Source organism: Salmo salar, chromosome 27 (genome assembly GCF_965601325.2).
Source record: "Salmo salar chromosome 27, fSalSal1, whole genome shotgun sequence".
NCBI classification, from domain to species: domain Eukaryota; kingdom Metazoa; phylum Chordata; class Actinopteri; order Salmoniformes; family Salmonidae; genus Salmo; species Salmo salar.
The window spans coordinates 44,127,141-44,152,500 of NC_138317.1; the positions used below are offsets into that span (position 1 = coordinate 44,127,141).

General features: G+C 44.0%; 1 long non-coding RNA gene across 1 annotated transcript in view; it reads right to left on the minus strand.

Annotated features, from left to right (window-relative positions):
- Window positions 1-22,630: 22,630 nt before the first annotated feature.
- LOC145864424 (uncharacterized) overlaps window positions 22,631-25,360 on the minus strand; it is a 192,027-nt gene continuing 189,297 nt past the window's right edge. Inside the window, exon 3 of the long non-coding RNA XR_014382980.1 lies at window positions 22,631-22,756. This is a non-coding gene — a long non-coding RNA (uncharacterized LOC145864424). The remainder of the gene's footprint in view (window positions 22,757-25,360) is intronic.

The window sequence follows — 25,360 nt, forward strand, 5'->3', positions numbered from 1 at the left end:
CAATAGAAACACAGCACTGGGCCAATAGAAACACAGCACTGGGCCAATAGAAACACAGCACTGGCCCCATAGAAACACAGCACTGGGCCAATAGAAACACAGCACTGGGCCAATAGAAACACAGCACTGGGCCAATAGAAACACAGCACTGGGCCAATAGAAACACAGCACTGGCCCCATAGAAACACAGCACTGGGCCAATAGAAACACAGCACTGGGCCAATAGAAACACAGCACTGGCCACATAGAAACACAACAATTGTTTACAGACAAATTATTTCACTGTATCACAATTCCAGTGGGTCAAACGTTTACATACACTAAGTTGACTGTGCCTTTAAACAGCTTGGAAAATTCCAGAAAATGATGTCATGGATTTAGAAACTTACGATAGGCTAATTGACATCATTTGAGTCAGCTAAAGAAATAAGCCAAGACCTCAGAAAAAATGTTAGACCTCCACAAGTCTGGTTCATCCTAGGGAGCAATTTCCAAACGCCTGAAAGCACCACGCTCATCTTTACAAACAATAGTACGCAAGTATAAACACCATGGGACCACACAGCCATCATACCGCTCAGGAAGGAGACAAGTTCTGTCCCCTAAAAAGGGGGAGGCTTGCAAGCCGAAGAACACCCTCCCAACCGTGAAGCATGGGGGTGGCAGCATCATGTTGTGGGGGGTGCGTTGCTGCAGGAGGGGCTGGTGCACTTCACAAAATAGATGGCATCATGAGAGAGGAAAATGATGTGGATATATTGAAGCAACATCTCAAGACATCAGTCGGGAAGTTAAAGCTTGGTCGCAAATGGGTCTTCCAAATGGACAATGACCCCAAGCATACTTCCAAAGTTGTGGCAAAATGGCTTAAGGACAACAAAGTCAAGGTATTAGAGTGGCCATCACAAAGCCCTGACCTCAATCCTATAGAACATTTGTGGGCACAACTGAAAAAAGTGTGTGTGAGCAAGGAGGCCTACAAACCTGACCAGCTCTATCAGGAGGAATGGGCCAAAATTCACCCAACTTATTGTGGGAAGCTTGTGGAAGGCTACCTGAAACGTTTGACCCAAGTTAAACAATTTAAAGGCAATGCTACCAAATACTAATTGAGTGTATGTAAACTTCTGACCCACTGGGAATGTGATGAAAGAAATAAAAGCTGAAATAAATCATTCTCTCTGCTATTATTCTGACATTTCACATTCTTAAAATAAAGTGGTGATCCTAACTGACCTAAGCCAGGGAATTTTTACTAGGATGAAATGTCAGGAATTGTGTATGTAAATTTCCAACTTCAGTTGTGCTCAGTATATATTTTTTATATATACGTATATATTATTTATTTATATTTATATATTTTTTTTCCAGACTCTGATAGTGCTGATCATTCTTAATATCTTTCTTTTTATTTTTAGGATTACGTGTGTGTTGTTTTGTATTGGTATTATTACTGCACTTTTGGAGATTGAACCTGACATTTCACTGCACCTGCAATAACATCTGCAAATTGGTGTACTCGATCTCTCTCTCCCTCTCTCTCCGCCCACCCTCTCTTTCTTTCTCTGGTAATTAGACTACACACACATGTGCACATACACTAATACACACTCACACTCATACACACACTAATACACTCAGACACACAGACATATGTGACTCACCACCTGGATTCAGTCTTAGAATTTAAGCTTTTTTTTTTGACATCGAATAAAAGTAGAGACTCAGAGCTACAGAAATTATACACTGCATTTGAGGAAACAATGTGACAGTTGTTCTGCTTTGAAAATTGATCTTGAACTTGTAAACTCACTTTTGAGAAAAACCCGTCTTTCACTGTTTAGGTACTACTATTGGAGAGGCGTTCTGTACTAACTTGCCAGCTACTTCCAGATATCTAAGTGACAGAGAGCAGCTCACTGAACATTCCTCTCCCTAGCAGACTTAGTTAGGCTGTTATGTTATCCTAGAGAGTTGGTGAACAGCAACTGTGCTGTCAAAATTGTCCGTTCGTAAATTCAGAGCGTTTCGCGTTTAGAGATGGACAATGGACGCTCTGGCCAATAAGTGGGGTTGTTTTCCCGAAAGCTCTGACCTCACAACGACAGTCAAGCACCCAAGCTAACTGGCTAACATTAGCTAGCTACTTCCAGATACATAATGAGAGAACACCTCTGATCATTTTACTCGCCCTAGCAGAGCTGGTTAGGATTTTTTCATGTTATCCAGAGCGTTGGTGAAAGTGGTTTCATTTTAAGTGTACTGTTAGCTAGCTAGAAACCACTTTCTGTCAAAATAGGAAATGTGTAATATCTGAAAATGTACTTACTTACTTACTATACTTATTTCCCTCATTAAAACGCAAATCAATTTAGAACATTTTTTAACATGCGTTTTTCTGGATTTTTTTGTTGTTATTCTGTCTCTCACTGTTGAAATAAACCTACCATTAAAATTATAGACTGATCATTTCTTTGTCAGTGGGCAAACGTACAAAATCAGCAGGGGATCAAATACTTTTTTCCCCCTCGCTGTAGCTAGCTAGACTATCTTACCAGTATACGTCATGGTTGGACGTGTCTCCTGTCTGATGCCATGCACGATGTAATACAGACGGGTGTTTTCTCCATCTCCTTTAGCTATCATACTCGAATTCCACTGATTTCAAATCTCGGTCCTCCAGAAAGTGGAGAGCATACACATAACATTAGCTAGCGAGCCAGCCAGTTAACGTTAGCTAGCTAACAGTACACTTTAACTTGACATTAGGTTTTTGCAGTTTTACTACACGATACCTTTTTTTTTTAAATCCAACGTTTGACACGATTACCTAGACATACTGACCAGCTCCAATAGACAGACGCGTGCTATATGGCAGACCAATACAAACTCATCTCTCGGCATGTCCAGCCCACTCATTAATCTCAGCCAATCATGGCTAGCTGGAAGTTTGCTCACTTTTTTTGTGGCTAAACCAACCAAGCTCATAATTTACATATTTTATTCGTATTTACAGATTTACAAGTTTGATATTAAGGCACATGAATGTTCACATATTCGAGAAGGCATTTTTGCCATTTTAATAAAATAATATTTTTAATGTTCAAAACAGCTCTCCTGTGAAGTCGTGACTTGCGACATACGTCTAGTTTCCTGAATCGGGTCACATTTCCACCATGGTTAAATCATTCGGCAGCAGCATGAATCGTAATGCAACCTGATCTCATAGTTTCACTTCCGAATTTGCAGTCACTGGATGAACGTCGATATTTGAACCCATTTAATGCCACGTAGTTACAGAGTTCATTTCCGAGTGGTTACAGGGGTTAAAACAGGGTTTCATTTCAGTATTCATTCTGAGTGGGTAAGGTTAGGGCTATGGCTTTGGGGAAAGGCTTAAAACAATATCATTTTAAACAATGCGAATGGAAACAATGTTTCCATGAAGAATCATCAAGAACTCTCTTTGAACTGCTGTGGTGCAGTAATGCTCTTTGGCGCTGAACCTCATGAGTTTGGGCCCAGTGTTGTGTTTCATGGGCCCAGTGCTGTGTTTCTATTGGCCCAGTGCTGTGTTTCATGGGCCCAGTGCTGTGTTTCTATTGGCCCAGTGCTGTGTTTCATGGGCCCAGTGCTGTGTTTCATGGGCCCAGTGCTGTGTTTCAGTGCTGTGTTTCAGTGCTGTGTTTCATGGGCCCAGTGCTGTGTTTCAGTGCTGTGTTTCATGGGCCCAGTGGGGGAATGGCATATGTACAGGACCAGTCAATAGTTTGGACACACCTACCCATTCAAGGGTATTTCTTTATTTTGACTATTTTCTACATTGTAGAATAATAGTGAAAACATCAAAACTATGACATAACACATATCGAATTATATAGTAACCAAAAAAGTGTTAGACAAATCTAAATATATTTTAGATTTTAGTTTCTTCAGAGTAGCCACCCATTGCCTTGATGACAGCTTTGCACACTCTTGGCATTCTCTCAACCAGCTTCAAGAGGAATGTTTTTCCAACAGTCTTGAAGAAGTTCCCACATATGCTTAGCACTTGTTGGCTGCTTTTCCTTCACTCTGCGTTCCAACTCATCCTAAACCATCTCAACTGGGTTGTGGTCGGGTGATTGTGGAGGCCAGGTCATCTGATGCAGCACTCCATCACTCTCCTTCTTGGTCAAATAGCCCTTACACAGCCTGGAGGTGTGTTGCGTCATTGTCCTGTTGAAAAACAAATGATAGTCCCACTATGCGCAAACCAGATGGGCTGGCGTATCACTGCAGAATGCTGTTGTAGCCATGCTGGAGGTGTGTTGGGTCATTGTCCTGTTGAAAAACAAATGATAGTCCCACTATGCGCAAACCAGATGGGCTGGCGTATCACTGCAGAATGCTGTTGTAGCCATGCTGGTTAAGTGTGCCTTGAATTCTAAATAAATCACTAACAGTGTCACCAGCAAAGCACCATCACACCTCCTCCTCCATGCTTCACAGTGGAAACCACACATGTGGAGATCATCCGTTCACCTACTCTGCGTCTCACAAAGACAAGGCGGTTGGAACCAAAAAATCTCAAATTTGGACTCATCAGACCAAAAGACAGATTTTCACCGGTGTAATGTACATTACTTTTGTTTTTTGGCCCAATAAAGTCTCTTCTTATTATTGGTGGTCTTTAGTAGTGGTTTCTTTGCAGCAATTCAACCATGAAAGCCTGGCTCACGCAGTCTCCTCTGAACAGTTGATGTTGAGATATGTCTGTTAATTGAACTCTGTGAAGCATTTATTTGGGCTGCAATTTCTGAGGCTGGTAACTCTAATGAACTCTGCAGCAGAGGTAACTCTGGGTCTTCCTTTCCTGTGGCGGTCCTCATGAGAGCCAGTTTCATCATAGTGCTTGATGGTTTCTGCGACTGCACTTTAAGAAAGTTCTTGCAATTATCCGTATTGACTGACCATGTCTTAAAGTAATGATGGACTGTCGTTAATCTTTGCTTATTTGAGATGTTCTTGCCATAATATGGACTTGGTATTTTACCAAATAGGGCTATATTCTGTATACCACCACTACCTTGTCTTAACACAACTGATTGGCTCAAACACATTAAGAAGGAAAGAAATTCCACAAATGTACTTTTAACAAGGCACACCTTCCAGGTGACTACCTCATGAAGCTGGTTGACAAAATGCCAAGAGTGTGCAAAGCTGTCACCAACCAAAGGGTGGCTACTTTGAAGAATCTAAAATATTAAATATATTTTATTTGTTTATTACTTTTTTAGTTACTACTTGATTACATATGTGTTATTTCATTGTTTGATGTCTTCACTATTAATCTACAAAGAAAATAGTAAAAAATTAACAAAAAGTCTTGAATGCGTAGGTGTGTCCAAACTCTTAACCGTTACAGTATATAAACACTTACGTTCAAAAGTTTGGGGTCACTTAGAAATGTCCTTGTTTTTGAAAGAAAACCTTTTTTTTTGTCCATTAAAATAACATCAAATTGATCAGAAATACAGTGTAGACATTGTTAATGTTGTAAATGACTATTGTAGCTGGAAAGGTATGATTTTTTTATGGAATATCTACATAGGCGTACAGAGGCCCATTATCAGCAACCACCACTCCTGTGTTCCAATGGCACGTTGTGTTAGCTAATCCAAGTTTATCATTTTAAAAGGCTAATTGATCATTAGAAAACCCTTTTGCGATTATGTTAGCACAACTGAAAACTGTCGTCTTGAATAAAGAAGCAATACAACTGGCCTTCTTTAGACTAGTTGAGTATCTGGAGCATCAGCATTTGTGGATTCGATTACAGGCTATAATGACCAGAAACAAATAACTTTCTTCTGAAACTCGTCAGTCTATTCTTGTTCTGAGAAATGAAGGCTATTCCATGCGAAAAATTGCCAAGAAACGGAAGATCTCGTACAACGCTGTGTACTACTCCCTTCACAGAACAGCGCAAACTGGCTCTAACCAGAATAGAAAAAGGAGTGGGAGGCCCCGGTGCACAACTGAGCAAGAGGACAAGTACACTAGAGTGTGTAGTTTGAGAAACAGACGCCTCACAAGTCCTCAACTGGCAGCTTCATTAAATAGTACCCGCAAAACACCAGTCTCAACTTCAACAGTGAAGATGCGACTCCGGGATGCTGGCCTTCTAGGCAGAGTTGCAAAGAAAAAGCCATATCTCAGACTGGCCAATTAAAAAAAAGATTAAGATGGGCAAAAGAACACAGACACTGGACAGAAGAACTCATGGTCTGCAGTTGTGAGGTCGGTTGGAAGTACTGCCAAATTCTCTAAAACAACGTTGGAGGCGGCTTATGGTTGAGAAATGAACACTCAAATCTCTGGCAAAGGTTCTGGTGGACATTCCTGCAGTCAGCATGCCAATTGCACTCTCCCTCAAAACTTGAGACATCTTTGGCATTGTGTTGTGTGACAAAACCACACATTTTAGAGTGGCCTTTTATTGTCCGCAACACAAGGTGCACCTGTGTAATGATCATGGTGTTTAGTCAGCTTCTTGACATTGACATTGTAGAAGATTCTGTACTTTCAACTTTGTGACAAAAGTTTCACCTCAACCCCCTTCAGACACCTTTGGACAGCGATTACAGCCTCCAGTCTTCTTGGGTATGACCCTACAAGCGTTTCTTACTATTTCAGAGCACCCAGGACCTCAGGCCGGAGTCGAGGTTCACCTTCCAACAGGAGCTGCTTTTTATGGTCAGGAGCACAGCCTCAGTTCCTCGGGCACGGACTCTACAGCCTCAGTTCCTCAGGGCACGGACTCTACAGCCTCAGTTCCTCGGGGCACGGACTCTACAGCCTCAGTTCCTCAGGGCATGGACTCTACAGCCTCAGTTCCTCGGGGCACGGACTCTACAGCCTCAGTTCCTCAGGGCATGGACTCTACAGCCTCAGGTCCTCGGGGCACGGACTCTACAGCCTCAGTTCCTCAGGGCACGGACTCTACAGCCTCAGTTCCTCGGGGCACGGACTCTACAGCCTCAGTTCCTCAGGGCATGGACTCTACAGCCTCAGTTCCTCGGGGCACGGACTCTACAGCCTCAGTTCCTCAGGGCATGGACTCTACAGCCTCAGGTCCTCGGGGCACGGACTCTACAGCCTCAGTTCATCAGGGCATGGACTCTACAGACTCAGGTCCTCGGGGCATGGACTCTACAGCCTCCGTTCATCAGGGCATGGACTCTACAGACTCAGGTCCTCGGGGCATGGACTCTACAGCCTCAGTTCCTCAGGGCACGGACTCTACAGACTCAGGTCCTCGGGGCATGGACTCTACAGACTCAGTTCATCAGGGCATGGACTCTACAGCCTCAGTTCATCAGGGCATGGACTCTACAGACTCAGTTCATCAGGGCACGGACTCTACAGACTCAGTTCCTCTGGGCATGGACTCTACAGACTCAGTTCCTCTGGGCATGGACTCTACAGACTCAGTTCATCAGGGCACGGACTCTACAGACTCAGTTCGTCAGGGCATGGACTCTACAGCCTCAGGTCCTCGGGGCATGGACTCTACAGACTCAGTTCATCAGGGCACGGACTCTACAGACTCAGTTCGTCAGGGCATGGACTCTACAGCCTCAGTTCCTCAGGGCATGGACTCTACAGCCTCAGGTCCTCTGGGCACGGACTCTACAGACTCAGTTCATCAGGGCACGGACTCTACAGCCTCCGTTCATCAGGGCATGGACTCTACAGACTCAGTTCATCAGGGCACGGACTCTACAGACTCAGTTCATCAGGGCATGGACTCTACAGACTCAGTTCCTCGGGGCATGGACTCTACAGACTCAGTTCATCAGGGCATGGACTCTACAGACTCAGTTCATCAGGGCACGGACTCTACAGCCTCAGGTCCTCGGGGCATGGACTCTACAGCCTCCGTTCGTCAGGGCATGGACTCTACAGACTCAGTTCGTCAGGGCATGGACTCTACAGCCTCAGTTCCTCGGGGCATGGACTCTACAGCCTCCGTTCGTCAGGGCATGGACTCTACAGACTCAGTTCGTCAGGGCATGGACTCTACAGACTCAGTTCGTCAGGGCATGGACTCTACAGCCTCCGTTCATCAGGGCACGGACTCTACAGCCTCAGTTCATCAGGGCATGGACTCTACAGCCTCCGTTCATCAGGGCATGGACTCTACAGCCTCAGTTCATCAGGGCATGGACTCTACAGACTCAGTTCGTCAGGGCATGGACTCTACAGACTCAGTTCATCAGGGCATGGACTCTACAGACTCAGTTCATCAGGGCATGGACTCTACAGACTCAGTTCGTCAGGGCATGGACTCTACAGACTCAGTTCATCAGGGCACGGACTCTACAGCCTCAGTTCATCAGGGCACGGACTCTACAGACTCAGTTCATCAGGGCATGGACTCTACAGCCTCAGTTCATCAGGGCATGGACTCTACAGACTCAGTTCGTCAGGGCATGGACTCTACAGACTCAGTTCATCAGGGCACGGACTCTACAGACTCAGTTCATCAGGGCACGGACTCTACAGACTCAGTTCATCAGGGCACGGACTCTACAGACTCAGTTCATCAGGGCATGGACTCTACAGACTCAGTTCATCAGGGCACGGACTCTACAGCCTCAGTTCATCAGGGCACGGACTCTACAGACTCAGTTCATCAGGGCACGGACTCTACAGACTCAGTTCGTCAGGGCATGGACTCTACAGCCTCAGTTCATCAGGGCACGGACTCTACAGACTCAGTTCGTCAGGGCACGGACTCTACAGACTCAGTTCGTCAGGGCATGGACTCTACAGCCTCAGTTCATCAGGGCACGGACTCTACAGCCTCAGTTCATCAGGGCACGGACTCTACAGCCTCAGTTCATCAGGGCATGGACTCTACAGCCTCAGTTCATCGGGGCACGGACTCTACAGACTCAGTTCGTCAGGGCATGGACTCTACAGACTCAGTTCGTCAGGGCATGGACTCTACAGCCTCAGTTCATCAGGGCACGGACTCTACAGCCTCAGTTCATCAGGGCACGGACTCTACAGACTCAGTTCGTCAGGGCACGGACTCTACAGACTCAGTTCGTCAGGGCATGGACTCTACAGCCTCAGTTCGTCAGGGCACGGACTCTACAGACTCAGTTCGTCAGGGCACGGACTCTACAGACTCAGTTCGTCAGGGCATGGACTCTACAGCCTCAGTTCATCAGGGCACGGACTCTACAGCCTCAGTTCATCAGGGCACGGACTCTACAGCCTCAGTTCATCAGGGCATGGACTCTACAGCCTCAGTTCATCGGGGCACGGACTCTACAGACTCAGTTCGTCAGGGCATGGACTCTACAGCCTCAGTTCATCAGGGCATGGACTCTACAGCCTCAGTTCATCGGGGCATGGACTCTACAGCCTCAGTTCATCAGGGCATGGACTCTACAGCCTCAGTTCCTCGGGGCATGGACTCTACAGCCTCCGTTCGTCAGGGCATGGACTCTACAGCCTCAGTTCCTCTGGGCATGGACTCTACAGTCTCAGTTCATCAGGGCATGGACTCTACAGACTCAGTTCATCAGGGCATGGACTCTACAAGGTTCCACAGGGACACTGGCCCATGTTGACTCCAATGCTTCCCACAGTTGTGTCAAGTTGGCTGGATGTCCATTGGGTAGTGGACCGTTCTTGATACACACGGGAAACTGTAAAGTGTGAAAAACCAAACCAGCACGCTTGGTACCTACTACCCCATTCAAAAGAACTTCAATCTTTTCCTTTCTTGTCCATTCACCCTCTGAATGTCACACATACATAAACCATGTCTCAACTGCTTCAAGGCTTAAAAATCCTTCTTTAACCCGTCTCCTCCCCTTCATCTACACTGATTGAAGTGGATTTAACAAGTGACATCAATAAGGGATCATAGCTTTCACCTGGATTCACCTGGTCAGTCTATGTCATGTTTTGTATATTCAGTGTACAACATTGCAACTGAGAGCTAGATTAAGTTAATACCACATTATCTAATACTGACCATAGAAGAAGACATTCAGATGTGATAGAATCTGACCATAGAAGAAGACATTCTGATGTGATAGAATCTGACCATAGAAGAAGACATTCTGATGTGATAGAATCTGACCATAGAAGAAGACATTCAGATGTGATAGAATCTAACCATAGAAGAAGACATTCAGATGTGATAGAATCTAACCATAGAAGAAGACATTCAGATGTGATAGAATCTAACCATAGAAGAAGACATTCAGATGTGATAGAATCTAACCATAGAAGAAGACATTCTGATGTGATAGAATCTAACCATAGAAGAAGACATTCAGATGTGATAGAATCTAACCATAGAAGAAGACATTCAGATGTGATAGAATCTAACCATAGAAGAAGACATTCAGATGTGATAGAATCTAACCATAGAAGAAGACATTCAGATGTGATAGAATCTGACCATAGAAGAAGACATTCAGATACTCACAGGAATGGAAGTGAGTACCGGAACCTATTTCAGTCCAAATCTACCACTTTGGACACACACACACACACACACACACACACACACACACACACACACACACACACACACACACACACACACACACACACACACACACACACACACACACACACACACACACACACACACACACACACATACGATCATCAATGTAAATTGAAGTCTGTTGTCGTGGGAACACACTGGCCCCCTATACTCAAGTCCCACAAGGCTTTGGATTGTTGCTATGGTGATTTGTCATATCTGTAATACCATTCATCTCTAAAATGGATGGGTGCTGTAATTCTGTTCTGACTGACACACGTCCACCTATCCATTTGTCCGTGTTTGTGTGTGCACGTGTTTGTGTGAATCTAATCTATTCTACTCTTAATCCATTCACATATCCATGAATAAATACTATACTTACTAAATATGTAAAGATAGACAACAATAAAATCAGAAAGAGTGCATTATGGCACAGTGTATCTACAGATGAAGTCGGAAGTTTACATACAGTTAGGTTGGCTTTAAAACTCGTTTTTCAACCACTCCTCACATTTCTTATTAACAAACTATAGTTTTGGCAAGTCGGTTGGGACATCTACTTTTGTGCATGACACAAGTCATTTTTCCAACAATTGTTTACAGACAGATTATTTCACTTATAATTAACTGTATCACAATTCCAGTGGGTCAGAAGTTTACATACACTAAGTTGACTGTGCCTTTAAACAGCTTGGAAAATTCCAGAAAATGATGTCATGGTTTTTGAAGATTCTGATAGGCTAATTGACATCATTTGAGTCAATTGGAGGTGTACCTGTGGATGTATTTCAAGGCCTACCTTTAAACTCAGTGCCTCTTTGCTTGACATCATGGGAAAATCAAAAGAAATCAGCCAAGACCTCAGAAAAAAATGATAGACCTCCACAAGTCTGGTTCATCGTTGGGAGCAATTTCCAAACGCCTGAAGGTACCACGTTCATCTGTACAAACAATAGTATGCAAGTATAAACACCATGGGACCACGCAGCTGTCATACTGCTCAGGAAGGAGACACGTTCTGTCTCCTCGAGATGAATGTACTTTGGTGCGAAAAGTGCAAATCAATCCCAGAACAACAGCAAAGGACCTTGTGAAGATGCTGGAGGAAACAGGTACAAAAGTATCTATATCCACAGTAACACAAGTCCTATATCGACATAACCTGAAAGGCCGCTCAGCAAGGAAGAAGCCACTGCTCCAAAACCGGCATAAAAATGCCAGACTATGGTTTGCAACTGCACATGGGGACAAAGATAGTACTTTTTGGAGAAATGTCCTCTGGTCTGATGAAACAAAAATAAAATTGTTTGGCCATAATGACCATTGTTATGTTTGGAGGAAAAAGGGGGACGCTTGCAAGCTGAAGAACACCATCCCAACCGTGAAGCACGGGGGTGGCAGCATCATGTTGTGGGGGTGCTTTGCTGCAGGAGGGACTGGTGCACTTCACAAAATAGATGGCATCATGAGGTAGGAAAGTTATGTGGTTATATTGAAGCAACATCTCAAGACATCAGTTAGGCCATAATGACCATCGGGAGGATTGCAAGCCGAAGAACACCATCCCAACCGTAAAGCACGGGGTGGCAGCATCAACCAAAAGGTTGCAAGATTGAATCCCTGAGCCGACAAGGTAAAAATCTGTCGTTCTGCCCCTGAACAAGGCAGTTAACCCACTGTTCCTTAGCTGTCATTGAAAATAAGAATTAGTTCTTAACCTGTTAGGGCTAGGGGGCAGTATTGACACGGCCGGATAAAAAACGTACCCGATTTAATCTGGTTACTACTCCTGCCCAGTAACTAGAATATGCATATAATTATTGGCTTTGGATAGAAAACACCCTAAAGTTTCTAAAACTGTTTGAATGGTGTCTGTGAGTATAACAGAACTCATATGGCAGGCAAAAACCTGAGAGGATTCTGAACAGGAAGTGGCCTGTCTGACAAGTTGTTGTTCATCTTGGCTCTTTTTATTGAAGACTGAGGATCTTTGCCGTAACGTGACACTTCCTACGGCTCCCATAGGCTCTCAGAACCCGGGAAAAAGCTGAATGATATCGAGGCAGCCTCTGGCTGAAACACATTATCGCGTTTGGATAGAGGCTGGTCAGAGTACTCTGAGACTCAGGCTCGTGCACAAGGGCACGAGATGTATTTATTTTCTCTCTCTTTGTACGTATACAGGCTTTCCCGGTCGGAATATTATCACTTTTTTACGAGAAAAATGGCATAAAAATTGATTTTAAACAGCGGTTGACATGCTTCGAAGTATGGTAATGGAATATTTAGAAATGTTTTGTCACGAAATGCGCCATGCTCGTCACCCTTATTTACCCTTTTGGATAGTGTCTTGAACGCACGAACAAAACGCCGCTATTTGGATATAACAATGGATTATTTGGGACCAAACCAACATTTGTTATTGAAGTAGAAGTCCTGGGAGTGCATTCTGACGAAGAACAGCAAAGGTAATAACATTTTTCTTACAGTAAATCTGACTTTGGTGAGTGCTAAACTTGCTGGGTGTCTAAATAGCTAGCCCTGTGATGCCGGGCTATCTACTGAGAATATTGCAAAATGTGCTTTCACCAAAAAAGCTATTTTAAAATCGGACATATCGAGTACATAGAGGAGTTCTGTATCTATAATTCTTAAAATAATTGTTATGTTTTTTGTGAACGTTTATCGTGAGTAATTTAGTAAATTCACCGGCAGTGTTCGGTGGGAATGCTAGTCACATGCTAGTCACATGCTAATGTAAAAAGCTGGTTTTTGATATAAATATGAACTTGATTGAACAAAACATGCATGTATTGTATAACATAATGTCCTAGGGTTGTCATCTGATGAAGATCATCAAAAGGTTATTGCTGCATTTAGCTGTGGTTTGGGTTTATGTGACATTATATGCTAGCTTGAAAAATGTGTGTCTGATTATTTCTGGCTGGGTACTCTGCTGACATAATCTAATGTTTTGTTTTCGTTGTAAAGCCTTTTTGAAATCGGACAGTGTGGTTAGATTAACGAGAGTCTTGTCTTTAAAATGGTGTAAAATAGTCATATGTTTGAAAAATTGAAGTTTTTGCATTTTTGAGGTATTTGAATATCGCGCCACAGGATTACACTGGCTGTTGAGTAGGTGGGACGCAATGATACCAAATACTAATTGAGTGTATGTAAACTTCTGACCCACTGGGAATGCGATGAAATAAATAAAAAGCTGAAATAAATCACTCTCTTTACAATTATTCTGACATTTCACATTTTAAAAATAAAGTGGTGATCCTAACTGACCTAAAACAGGGAATTTTTACTAGGATTAAATGTCAGGGATTGTGAAAAACTGAGTTGAAATGTATTTGGCGAAAGGTGTATGTAAACTTTCGACTTCAACTGTATGTGGTCTCTCCCCCGTTAAAGCTAGCCAGAGAAGCAGAAGGAGAACTGCAGTTAAAACAGTAATTAAGTATAAATGAGAGCCACCCTGGACTGTACCCACTCTGTTAGTCTAACATACTCATTACAGTGACTACTGGTTTGGTGTGTGTGTGTGTGTGTGTGTGTGTGTGTGTGTGTGTGTGTGTGTGTGTGTGTGTGTGTGTGTGTGTGTGTGTGTGTGTGTGTGTGTCTCACTGTATCCAGTCTCTCTGTATTCCTACTAACAGTCCACTCAGAAATAATGACAACTATTTTGTACCTCTCATGTACCTGCGGTCTCTGTGTAACAGCTGTGTTCTACCTCTCATGTACCCGCTGTCTCTGTGTAACAGCTGTGTTCTACCTCTCATGTACCCGCTGTCTCTGAGTGTAACAGCTGTGTTCTACCTCTCATGTACCTGCTGTCTCTGAGTGTAAAAGCTGTTTTCTACCTCTCATGTACCCTCTGTCTCTGAGTGCAATTCCATGTCAAAGGCCAAAACAAGCCCCGGAGAGAAGGGAAGGATAGATGGATGGTTAAATAAATGGAGAGAGTGATGGATGGATGGAGAGATGGAGAAATGGAGAGATTGATTAATGAAAAAAGAGATTGATGGATTAATAGATGGAGGGCAGCAGTGGTTTCAGCCAATTAGGGAGAGATGGAGAGAGAGATAGACAGAAAAATAAGGAGAGAAAGAAAGAAAGAGAAATAGAGAGAAAAAACAGTCCTGAGTGCTCACAGACAACAGAGAGGAGAGGAGAGGAGAGGAGAGGAGAGGAGAGGAGAGGAGAGGAGAGGAGAGGAGGGAGAGGAGAGGAGAGGAGAGGAGAGGAGAGGAGAGGAGAGGAGAGGAGAGGAGAGGAGAGGAGAGGAGAGGAGGACTGGGGTCAGAGTAGTAATACACGACAGAGAAGAAGGGAGGAGAGAGAGAGAGGGAGGAGAGAGGAGAAGGAAGGGAGAGAGGAGAGGAGAGGGAGGAGAGAGGAGAGGAGGACTGGGGTCAGAGTAGTAATACATGACAGAGGAGAGAGGGAGGAGAGAGAGAGGAAGGAGAAAGTGATAGAGAGTAGAGGGAAGGGAGAGAGGTGAGGGAGGAGAAGGAGGAGAGAGGGAGGTGAGAGACGAGAGGGAGAAGAGATTGAGGAGAGAGGAGAGAGAAAGGAGAAAGAGGAGAGACAGGGAGAGGGGGAGAGAGGAGCGACAGAGGAAAGGAAGGAGAGAGAGGAGGGTAGAGAGAGGAGAGGGAGTAGAGAGAAGAGAGAGAGGATAGGGAGGAGAGAGGATAGGAAGGAGAGAGAGGTGAGGGTAGAGAGAGGAGAGGGAGTAGAGAGAGGAGAGAGAGGATAGGAAGGAGAGAGGTGATGGTAGAGAGAGGAGAGGGAGTAGAGAGAAGAGAGAGAGGATAGGGAGGAGAGAGGATAGGAAGGAGAGAGAGGTGAGGGTAGAGAGAGGAGAGGGAGTAGAGAGAGGAGAGAGAGGATAGGAAGGAGAGAGAGGTGAGGGTAGAGAGAGGAGAGGGAGTAGAGAGAGGAGAGAGAGGATAGGAAGGAGAGAGAGGTGAGGGTAGAGAGAGGAGAGGGAGTAGAGAGAAGAGAGAGAGAGGATAGGGAGGAGAGAGGATAGGAAGGAGAGGGGGAGAGAGAAGAGAGAGAGGAGAGTGAGAGGAGAGGGAGGTGAGAGAGAGGAGAGACAGAGAGAAGAGAGGCGAGAGAGAGTAGAAAGAGAGGAGAGAGGAGAGAGAGGATAGAGAGAGAGGAGAGAAGGGAGTGAGAGAGGAGAGAGTGGAGAGAGAGGAGAGAGAAAAGGGAAAGAGAAAGAAGAGAGAGTAGAGGGAAAAGCGAGGAGAGAGAGAGTGGAGAGAGAGAGTGGAGAGAGAGAGTGGAGAGAGAGAGTGGAGAGGATGGAGAGAAAGGAGAGGGAGGTGAGAGAGGAGAGAGAGAGGAGAGAGAAAAGGGAAAGGAGAGAGAAGAGAGAGTAGAGTAGAGGGAAAAGAGAGGAGAGAGAGGGAGGAGAAAGACTGTATCTACTATTTTCTACTCCTACTACTACTGTACCAGCTGTACTAGTCAGAGGGCTAGGATGACTATCTCTACTACTACTGTACCAGCTGTACTAGTCAGAGGGCTAGGATGACTATCTCTACTACTGTACCAGCTGTACTAGTCAGAGGGCTAGGATGACTCTCTACTACTGTACTGTACCAGCTGTACTAGTCAGAGGGCTAGGATGACTATCTCTACTACTGTACTGTACCAGCTGTACTAGTCAGAGGGCTAGGATGACTATCTCTACTACTACTGTACCAGCTGTACTAGTCAGAGGGCTAGGATGACTATCTCTACTACTGTACCAGCTGTACTAGTCAGAGGGCTAGGATGACTATCTCTACTACTGTACTGTACCAGCTGTACTAGTCAGAGGGCTAGGATGACTATCTCTACTACTACTGTACCAGCTGTACTAGTCAGAGGGCTAGGATGACTATCTCTACTACTGTACCAGCTGTACTAGTCAGAGGGCTAGGATGACTATCTCTACTACTGTACCAGCTGTACTAGTCAGAGGGCTAGGATGACTATCTCTACTACTACTGTACCAGCTGTACTAGTCAGAGGGCTAGGATGACTATCTCTACTACTGTACTGTACCAGCTGTACTAGTCAGAGGGCTAGGATGACTATCTCTACTACTACTGTACCAGCTGTACTAGTCAGAGGGCTAGGATGACTATCTCTACTACTGTACCAGCTGTACTAGTCAGAGGGCTAGGATGACTATCTCTACTACTACTGTACCAGCTGTACTAGTCAGAGGGCTAGGATGACTATCTCTACTACTACTGTACCAGCTGTACTAGTCAGAGGGCTAGGATGACTATCTCTACTACTGTACCAGCTGTACTAGTCAGAGGGCTAGGATGACTATCTCTACTACTACTGTACCAGCTGTACTAGTCAGAGGGCTAGGATGACTATCTCTACTACTGTACCAGCTGTACTAGTCAGAGGGCTAGGATGACTATCTCTACTACTACTGTACCAGCTGTACTAGTCAGAGGGCTAGGATGACTATCTCTACTACTACTGTACCAGCTGTACTAGTCAGAGGGCTAGGATGACTATCTCTACTACTACTGTACCAGCTGTACTAGTCAGAGGGCTAGGATGACTATCTCTACTACTACTGTACCAGCTGTACTAGTCAGAGGGCTAGGATGACTCTCTACTACTGTACTGTACCAGCTGTACTAGTCAGAGGGCTAGGATGACTCTCTACTACTGTACTGTACCAGCTGTACTAGTCAGAGGGCTAGGATGACTCTCTACTACTACTGTACCAGCTGTACTAGTCAGAGGGCTAGGATGACTCTCTACTACTGTACCAGCTGTACTAGTCAGAGGGCTAGGATGACTCTCTACTACTACTGTACCAGCTGTACTAGTCAGAGGGCTAGGATGACTATCTCTACTACTGTACCAGCTGTACTAGTCAGAGGGCTAGGATGACTATCTCTACTACTGTACCAGCTGTACTAGTCAGAGGGCTAGGATGACTATCTCTACTACTACTGTACCAGCTGTACTAGTCAGAGGGCTAGGATGACTATCTCTACTACTACTGTACCAGCTGTACTAGTCAGAGGGCTAGGATGACTATCTCTACTACTACTGTACCAGCTGTACTAGTCAGAGGGCTAGGATGACTCTCTACTACTGTACCAGCTGTACTAGTCAGAGGGCTAGGATGACTATCTCTACTACTGTACCAGCTGTACTAGTCAGAGGGCTAGGATGACTCTCTCTACTACTACTGTACCAGCTGTACTAGTCAGAGGGCTAGGATGACTCTCTACTACTGTACCAGCTGTACTAGTCAGAGGGCTAGGATGACTATCTCTACTACTACTGTACCAGCTGTACTAGTCAGAGGGCTAGGATGACTATCTCTACTACTACTGTACCAGCTGTACTAGTCAGAGGGCTAGGATGACTATCTCTACTACTGTACCAGCTGTACTAGTCAGAGGGCTAGGATGACTATCTCTACTACTGTACCAGCTGTACTAGTCAGAGGGCTAGGATGACTATCTCTTACAATGACTCTTTCTTTCTTTCTCCTGGATTTCTCTCTGGATGGACTGAAACAATACTGAGATCGAGAGAGAGAGAGAGAGAGAGAGAGAGAGAGAAAGAGCGTGAGAGACAGGAGAGAAAGAGAGAGAAGGGATGGGGAGAACGTCGAAATATGGCGGAGAGGACAAATAGGCCAATATTTGATACAGCATGTTTCATTACAGCAGAGTGGATAAATGTAGAAATAATATTCCTCCCTTCAATCTCTTCTTCTCTCTAAACTGGGTCGTGTTCAGTAGACACAGTACAGGAGAAACCTTTTGAAACAGTATATTAGTTACTACTACGGGTGCATTCATTAGTGAACAGGAGAAACCTTTTGAAACAGTATATTAGTTACTACCAGGGATGCATTCATTAGTGAAAATGTCAAATGTAAATAACCTCATAGGCAGGTAATCTAGTGGTTAGAGCATTAGTCACTAAAAGCTGGTTAGATCAAATCCCTGAGCTGACAAGGTAAAAATCTGTTGTTCTGCCCCCTGAACAAGGCAGTTAACCCACTGTTCCCTGGTAGGCTGTCATTGTAAATAAGAATTTGTTCTTAAAACTGACTTGCCGAGTTAAACAAAGTTTAAATAAATAAAAATAGGCTGCCCTCTGTACTCCATAGAAGTACAGAGGGCCTTGCCTAATGTACTCCCCTTCCATTCTGATAATGGATTGAATTAATACACACTTCTTATTGGCTTGTTTCTCTGAAACCACACACAGTCCAATATGGCAGTGGGCTCTTGATGCGCACCCCTCAAATGGTATTAATGGCTTTGGGCTCTTGATGCGCGCCCCTCAAATGGTATTAATGTAACAACAGCCTGAGCAGCCCATATCTCAACATCATAGGGAGCACACAGCAGTGATTATAGTCCCCTAACTCAAGGGACGTTACCATATCCTTCTACGGTAGTTGTACTGTTTAGCTTGGAGCTAGCTTATAGCAGTGACTGTAGTTCCCTAACTCAAGGGACTTTACCATGTCCTTCTACGGTAGTTGTACTGTTTAGCTTGGAGCTAGCTTATAGCAGTGACTGTAGTTCCCTAACTCAAGGGACGTTACCATATCCTTCTACGGTAGTTGTACTGTTTAGCTTGTAGCAAGCTTACAGCAGTGATTATAGTCACCTAACTAAAGGACATTCTAAAGGACACCATTGATACTAGCGTAGTTTCCGGACTATTGAGCGCACCTGAATATAAGCCGCACCCAATGATTTTTTTAAAAATTATTATTTTGAACATAAATAAGCCGCACATGTCTATAAGCCGCAGGTGCCTACCGGTATATTGAAACAAATTAACTTTACACAGGCTTTAACGAAACACGGCTTGTAACAAAAATAAATAGGCTTTAACGAAACACGGCTTGTAACAACAAAAAAAAAAATTGCAGTAAACAGTAGCCTACCAAGAAAGGCATTTCTCCAGACCAAGCTCCCGTGCAGCAGCTCTATTTCCTTTTCCAACAGCCAGATCAATCGCCTTCAACTTGAAAGCTGCATCATATGCATTTCTCCGTGTCTTTGCCATGATGAGGGTGACAAAATGACTACCGTAATCAGAATGATGGGAAGTTTGAGAGCGCTCGATTTAATCTAAACAGTAAACAAAAAAGTTGTTTGACCTTAACCCGTTCGGCAATTTCATTGGTCTAATGAAAGCTTCATGCCGCCAAAAAACTGAGCATGTCACAGAATGTGTTTTTTTATTTTTACATTTTAATTTTTTTTAAAAAAATTTTGAAAGTGGGAAAAATCCATATATTAGCCGCGTCATTGTTTAAGCCGCGAGGTTCAAAGCCTGGGGAAAAAGTAGCGGCTTATAGTCCGGAAATTACGGTAATTGTTATGAGCTCTTGAGATTTACATTTTCTTCAGCTGGATCCAGGGCCTTAGTCAGGGTGGAGGGAATTATAAACAGTTCCAAATACCAGGCAATTTTGGCACAAAACCTTCAGGCGTCCGTTAGAAAGCTGAAGATGAAGTTCACCTTTCAGCACGACAACGACCCAAAGCACACATCCAAATCCACGAAAGCATGGCTTCACCAGAAGAAGATGAACGTTTTGGAATGGCCCAGCCAGAGCCCAGACCTGAATCCAATTAAACATCTCTGGGGTGATCTGAAGAGGGCTGTGCAGAGATGTCCTCGCAATCTGACAGATTTGGAGCGCTTTTGCAAAGAAAGGGGATAAATATTACCACATCAAGATATCCCATGCCAATAGACTCCTACCCAAAAAGACTGAGTGCTGTAATAAAAATATACACACACACACACACACACACACACACACACACACAACCACACACACACACACACATGCACACACACACACACACACACACACACACACACACACACACACACACACACACACACACAGCATTTCACTGTGAGGTCTACTACACCTGTTGTATTCAGCATTTCACTGTGAGGTCTACTACACCTGTTGTATTCAGCATTTCACTGTGAGGTCTACTACACCTTTTGTATTCAGCATTTCACTGTGAGGTCTACTACACCTGTTGTATTCAGCATTTCACTGTGAGGTCTACTACACCTGTTGTATTCAGCATTTCACTGTGAGGTCTAATACACCTGTTGTATTCAGCATTTCACTGTGAGGTCTACTACACCTGTTGTATTCAGCATTTCACTGTAAGGTCTACTACATCTGTTGTATTCAGCATTTCACTGTGAGGTCTACTACACCTGTTGTATTCAGCATTTCACTGTAAGGTCTACTACACCTGTTGTATTCAGCATTTCACTGTAAGGTCTATTACACCTGTTGTATTCAGCATTTCACTGTGATGTCTACTACACCTGTTGTATTCAGCATTTCACTGTGAGGTCTACTACACCTGTTGTATTCAGCATTTCACTGTGAGGTCTACTACACCTGTTGTATTCAGCATTTCACTGTAAGGTCTACTACACCTGTTGTATTCAGCATTTCCACTGTGAGGTCTACTACACCTGTTGTATTCAGCATTTCACTGTAAGGTCTACTACACCTGTTGTATTCAGCATTTCACTGTAAGGTCTACTACACCTGTTGTATTCAGCATTTCACTGTGAGGTCTACTACACCTGTTGTATTCAGCATTTCACTGTGAGGTCTACTACACCTGTTGTATTCAGCATTTCACTGTGAGGTCTACTACACCTGTTGTATTCAGCATTTCACTGTAAGGTCTACTACACCTGTTGTATTCAGCATTTCACTGTGAGGTCTACTACACCTGTTGTATTCAACATTTCACTGTAAGGTCTACTACACCTGTTGTATTCAACATTTCACTGTAAGGTCTACTACACCTGTTGTATTCAGCATTTCACTGTGAGGTCTACTACACCTGTTGTATTCAGCATTTCACTGTGAGGTCTACTACACCTGTTGTATTCAGCATTTCACTGTGAAGGTCTACACCTGTTGTATTCAGCATTTCACTGTGAGGTCTACTACACCTGTTGTATTCAGCATTTCACTGTGAAGGTCTACACCTGTTGTATTCAGCATTTCACTGTGAGGTCTACTACACCTGTTGTATTCAGCATTTCACTGTGAGGTCTACTACACCTGTTGTTTAACTAACAATGCAGAGAGGAGAGAGAATCAATACTGCTGTTCATTATAGATAGAACAAACCCCTACATATAAATCAATACTGCTGTTCAGTTCATTATCGATAGAACAAGCCCCTACATATAAATCAATACTGCTGTTCATTATCGATAGAACAAACCCATACATATAAATCAATACTGTTCAGTTCATTATCGATAGAACAAACCCATACATATAAATCAATACTGTTCAGTTCATTATCGATAGAACAAACCCATACATATAAATCAATACTGCTGTTCAGTTCATTATCGATAGAACAAGCCCCTACATATAAATCAATACTGCTGTTCATTATCGATAGAACAAACCCATACATATAAATCAATACTGTTCAGTTCATTATCGATAGAACAAACCCATACATATAAATCAATACTGCTGTTCATTACATTCATTATTTTGTTCCTTCTCTTTACCTCCTTGAGGATAATAGAGCTGTTTCACTCTTTCTCTCCTCTGTCTCTGATGTGTGTGAGAGCAAGAAAAAGGCTTTCATGTTGTCCTCTGCTTTAACTCAGTCAACAAATCAGATCAGAGAGAAGTGGAGAGAGAGACAGAGAGAGAGAGAATGAGAAAGAGAAATAGAGAGAGACAGAGGCTTTGAGCAATCGTTTTTTTTCCCTTCTCATTCTCTCCTCTGTTTCTCAGAGGTGTTACGCTTCTGACATGGGGTAATCCAGGAATGGTTCCTCAGGGAACTTTTGTTCCACGAGGGGACAGATTTAAAAAGCGCACACATGTCACCTACAGGATTAAAGTGTGTGAAGTGGATCCAAGTGAGAGATTCCTGAGAGAGTAGATCAGTTGCTGTGTGTGTCTGAGTGGAATATACAAACACAGAAGGCCCCTGAAGAAGAAACATGTACATTAGTAACTGTACTTACAACACTCTCATCAGGAAATGGGTCTCCATGTCTGCAGTTAGGAAAGGACTTTCTTACAAACACACACTCCACTGACTGATCCCCTAGTCCACTGTAGCGCTCACACACTCTGTCAGGAATCTGCATTCAGAGAGAGAGAGAGAGAGAGAGAGATGGAGAGAGAGAGAGAGATGGTGAGAGACAAAGATGGAGAGAGAGAGACAGAGAGAGAGAGAGAGAGAGAGAGAGATGGAGAGAGAGAGAGATGGGGAGAGAGAGAGAGAGAGACGGAGTGTAACAAAGATGGAGGGAGAGAGAGAGACAGAGAGAGAGATGGAGAGAGACAAAGATGGAGAGAGAGAGAGACAGAGACAGAGACAGAGACAGAGACAGAGACAGACAGACAGACAGACAGACAGACAGACAGAGACAGAGACAGACAGACAGACAGACAGACAGACAGACAGACAGACAGACAGACAGACAGACAGACAGACAGACAGACAGACAGACAGACAGACAGACAGACAGACAGACAGACAGACAGACAGACAGACAGACAGACAGACAGACAGACAGAGAGCGAGGGGGGGAGAGAAAATACAAAACCATCACCTACAGAGAAATTAACCTGGAGAAGAGTCCCCTAAGCAAGCTGGTCCTGGGTCTCTGTTCACAAACACAAACACACCCCACAGAGCCCCAGGACAGCAACACAATTAGACCCAACCAAATCATGAGAAAACAAAAAGATAATTACTTGACACTTTGGAAAGAATTAACCAAAAAAACTGAGCAAACTAGAATGCTATTTGGCCCTAAACAGAGAGTATACAGTGGCAGAATACCTGACCACTGTGACTGACCCAAACTTAAGGAAAGCTTTGACTATATACAGACTCAGTGAGCATAGCCTTGCTATTGAGAAAGGCCGCCGTAGGCAGACATGGCTCTCAAGAGAAGACAGGCTATGTGCACACTGCCCACAAAATGAGGTGGAAACTGAGCTGCACTTCATAACCTCCTGCCAAATGTATGACCATATTAGAGATATATATTTCCCTCAGATTACACAGATCCATAAAGAATTAGAAAACAAACCCAATTTTGATAAACTCCCATATCTACTGGGTGAAATACCACAGTGTGCCATCACAGCAGCAAGATTTGTGACCTGTTGCCACAAGAAAAGGTCAACCAGTGAAGAACAAACACCATTGTAAATACAACCCATATTTATGCTTATTTATTTTCCCTTTTGTACTTTAACTATTTGCACATCGTTGCAACACTGTATATATACATAATATGACGTTTGAAATGTCTTTATTCTTTTGGAACTTCTGTGAGTGTAAAGTTTACTGTTCATTTTTTATTGTTTATTTCACTATTGTATATTATCTATTTCACTTGCTTTGGCAATGTTAACATATGTTTCCCATGACAATAAAGCCCCATAAATTGAATTGAATTGATAGATAGGGAGAAAGAGGGGAGGACAGAGAGAGAGAGAAAGAGGGGAGGACAGAGAGAGAGAGAGAAAGAGGGGAGGACAGAGAGAGAGAGAGAAAGAGGGGAGGACAGAGAGAGAGAAAGAGGGGAGGACAGAGAGAGAGATAGAGGGGAGGACAGAGGGGAGGACAGAGAGAGTGAGAGAAAGAGGGGAGGACTGAGAGAGAGAGAAAGAGGGGAGAACAGAGAGAGAGAAAGAGGGGAGGACAGAGAGACAGAGAGACAGAGAGAAAGAGGGGGAGGACAGAGAGAGAGAAAGAGGGGAGGACAGAGAGAGAAAGAGGGAAGGACAGAGAGAGAGAAAGAGGGGAGGACAGAGAGAGACAGAGAGAAAGAGGGGAGGACAGAGAGAGAGAAAGAGGGGAGGACAGAGAGAGAAAGAGGGGAGGACAGAGAGAGAAAGAGGGGAGGACAGAGAGAAAGAGAGAGGGGGGAACAGAGAGAAGAAAGAGAGAAAGAGGGGAGGACAGAGAGAAAGAGAGAGTGAGAGGACAGAGAGAAAGAGAGGAGGACAGAGAGAGAGAGAGTAAACAGGAGAGGACCAAATATCCTGAACCAACCCCTCCCCTCTTCTACCTCTGACTGATAAGTACTTTACTGAGGAAAAGTGTACTTTCTATGGCTGTGATATGTGGATGTCCTTCCTAGCTCTCTGAAGGTGAGCGTACTGAATGTAAGTCTCTGTGGATGTCCTTCCTAGCTGTCATGACGTTGGCCTCTTTTGGTACAGGGAGGACAGTTGACCCCCTCCCCTTTGCACCATCCCCCAACCTACCTTCCCCCACCCAGGCCCTGTGTGAAGGAGTGGTAAAATTCCAGGAGAGTCTCTGGCCACATGGCCCATAGAGAGACACAGGAAATTCTTCCAACTCACAGAATTGGGGAGCCAAGCGACATTTGTGTTCTGGAGAAGGTATGGAAGATTGGTGAAGCATCCAGCTACGAACTGATCCGCTTGGTACAATTTTGTGATACTCAGAAGAGACAATATAGCCATATTACCATAAAACTGTTTATATAATAGCCTCAGCTTTAGACTTGCATCATAATGGTTGTATAGAATGTATTAATAAGGATAAAGCTTTTATAATACATTGAGATGCTATGTACTGATGTTAATGTAATAGAATTGTATTTCTGTAACCAAGTCTAACTCAGTCATAGGCACGCCCCCAGGGACACAGACAGGACCAGGCGTCATTTGACAAGCCTGTTCAAGGGTCACTATAAAAC